Here is a 3349-nt window from a genome sequence, read left to right on the forward strand (position 1 = left end):
CAACGGTTCGAAGTCTTGAACTACCTCACATTTCAAATTTTCAGGTGCAAGCACCAAATCCAGCAACCTGCCATTACAGTTTTTTATGAAATTCTTTTGGGCGAAATTACAGAAGCTTACAAATGATTTAAATCTGAGTATAAGGTTTGATGACTCATTAGTTTCGTAAAAGTTTTGCAATTCAGGAATATTGAAATCACCCCTAACAATAGTGTTGTCGATGTGTTCGAAGCTTTCTAAAAATTCGTATAGTTCATCATATTTCATATATAAGAAATCTGGAAATATCTTAGGGAGAAAGATCATTGTCTCAAACCCCAATATGCATATTTTCAGCTCAAAATTATGATTAGTTTTCCAGAAACGTCTAATAGGCCATCGAGTTTAGGACCTTCTGCATCCAAGGTATGGTGTTTGAAAGCAGATCCAGCTCACGCAAGTGCTCAACGGTTTTCCTATTTTTTATTAATTTGGGTAAATTCGAACACATCATACGAATGGCCCAGAATACCGATTCGACTACAATTTCATTTGCGTACGATTGTGTAGATTGCGTATGGTTGAGTCGAGCATAGCATCCATAGAGAATTTCACTTCGGAAATAAGGAAATGATGGAAAAGAAAGAATTATTTCCCGTCAATACATTCCTCTACCTTCCCACATTTTGGCTCGCGACCGCTAGTAAAAATTCCGAAATGAAAACATAATCCGATATAGGATTGAGGTGATCAAGTTACTCACGAACTACGAACATCCCATTAATAACTCGTAATATTAATTACAAATCCACCATGAAACACTTGCGGCATGTATTCGAGACGTATGGAAGTGCTTCGAGGAATATCTCGGAAATGAAAAGATTGGACACACACGTATTATTTGTTGTTCCACACAGTTTATGCGCGATACGTTGAAATCAGTATGAATGAAGTGCATAACTGGTTTTAATTTTTTTTAATGTTGTGATTTCCAAAATGTCGCCAGATTTTTTTTAACAGCTCTAGGTGTTGAGATACATGTTGATTGATTTTGGTTTTGATACTATCTAAAAATGAAGAAAAATTATAATCATTATTGGAATTCTTCATTGCATAAAATGTTGTAAAACAGTTTATTAAGTGCAAAAGTTGAGTATATGGCAAAGCCGTATTCCTGCCAGCCGTCAGGGAATATTCCATATCTCAATATTGTAACAATTTGTCTTTTTTTATTCTATATACATACATAAAGAGAAATCTTTACAAAAATTTAAATTATTCTCCTGATTGCAAAGAGGTCGAGGGAGAGGATATGGAAAGTGGGACGGGAAATAGACAGGCGAGATATATCTGAAGAACAGCTTCGAAAAAATATGAGGACTCCATATAAAGATTTGTACCAGCTGAATACCTTTTGAGACCGAGCTCAAACAAACAAGAGACGGCTTGCTGATTATCTCTGTTAAAATACTATTTCAAAACTGCAGAAACCCCACTGAAAAACTTATATATTTTTGAGATGTGCGAATATTTCCAATATTTCCAAAGTGAAATTGTCAAGCGCTCTTACCTGGCGAACGTCATCTCCAAAAAGATGCAGATTGCAATATGAATAGTAAGGTAATAGGTATAACAGGCCAATTGAAATGTCTTCGGTCTACCAAAGTGAAACACATTTTTTTCGGAAAATTCGATTTTATTATTCAACATAGTTGCCTTCGGGGGCGATACAGCGATTATAGCGATTTGACAACTTTTCGATACCATTTTGTAGTACGATTGGTCTTTCGCTTCAAAACAGGCCTCTTTTTTTCCTTCTCAGCGAGCATTTTTTCGAGGTCTGAGAACAGAAAAAAGTCGCTGGGGGCCAGATCTGGCGAATACGGTGGATTCAGAAGCAATTTGAAGGCCAATTCATGCAATTTTGCCATTTTTCTCATTGATTTGTGACACGGCTCATTATCTTGATGAAACAGACCTTTTTTTCTTTAAATGGGGCTGTTTTTCAACGATTTCATTCTCAAACGATCCAGTAACGTCATATAATAATCGCTATTGATGGTCTAGCCCTTTTGAAAGTAATCAATGAATATAATACCTTGCACATTCCCGAATATGTCATAGCCTTGCCAGCTGACTGTTGTGTTTTTCCTCGTTTTGGATTCGGTTCATCGTGTGCAGTCCACTGTCGATTGGAGTGAAATGATGGAGCCATGTTTCAACCATTGCCACATATCGACGTAGAAATTCAGGTTTATTGCACTTAAACAGCTTCAAACACTGCTCAGAATCTTTAACACGTTGTTGCATTTGATCGATTGTGAGCTCGAGTGGCACCCATTTTGCACACAGCTTTCTCATGTACAAATATTCATGAATGATATGATGTACACATCCAGATGACATCTTCACAATCTAGATCAACTTAATTCTAAGGTCATTCAAAATTATTTTGTTAACTTCTTTTATTTTGTCGTCGGTGACTGCCTTTTTTTGGGCTCCACTGCGTTTGCCGTCTTTGGTGCTCATTTCACGACGTTTAAACTTTGCATACGAATCAATCATGACTTTCCATTTGCAGGCCCCGGAAACTCTTCATCAAGCCCCAAGATTTGGCTTCAACTGTATTATTTTCCCTTCAAAAAGCAACACTGTATCAGCACGCGTAATTCTTTTTTTCATCTTTTGTCAATTAACAAAATAGCAACACTAACAACGAAATATCTCACGATCTAATAGTTGGACTGCTGTCAAATTTTGGCACGTATCGTTAGAGGGTTGGCACTAACTAAAAATCATATAGATTCAATACTACCACCGCCATCTGTGCATCAGACCGGGGACTTTTCAATTGGCTATAACTTAACGAATCGGATCACGGTACCAATAAGGAATAGCATCGGTCCCAGATGACTACCCTGGGCCACTCCTGATGTGGAATAAGTATTCTCGTTATTGAAAAAAAATGAAAAAAACACAAAATCAATATTACGCAATCTAGTGTGCAAATCCCTTGTCCCAAGATACGAACTAGGAGATTGATGGATTAGATTTTTATGTTTTTTTTCTCACACATGATGTGACTGATGATGTGGGGATTATGGGCGTATTATGCGCCAAGGTCAACTCTTGTTGTTCAATCTGTAAAGATAACCTGCCTAACGATGTTCACGGTGCCCAATATCACCGCCATTTGCATCCACATGATGGAGATGGAGGGAAATTAAGATCTTTCAGGTGTTGTGTAGTTTTCTTGTGGACGAAATCGTTAGTGCTGATGGTCAGTGTATGATTTTTACCTGTCTGAGCTACCACATGTCCCTCATTTGTCTCGAGAGCATTTCATATTTTGAGATCTTCTCAGCGTATG

This window comes from Harmonia axyridis, chromosome 2, assembly GCF_914767665.1.
Source record: "Harmonia axyridis chromosome 2, icHarAxyr1.1, whole genome shotgun sequence".
NCBI classification, from domain to species: Eukaryota; Metazoa; Arthropoda; class Insecta; order Coleoptera; family Coccinellidae; genus Harmonia; species Harmonia axyridis.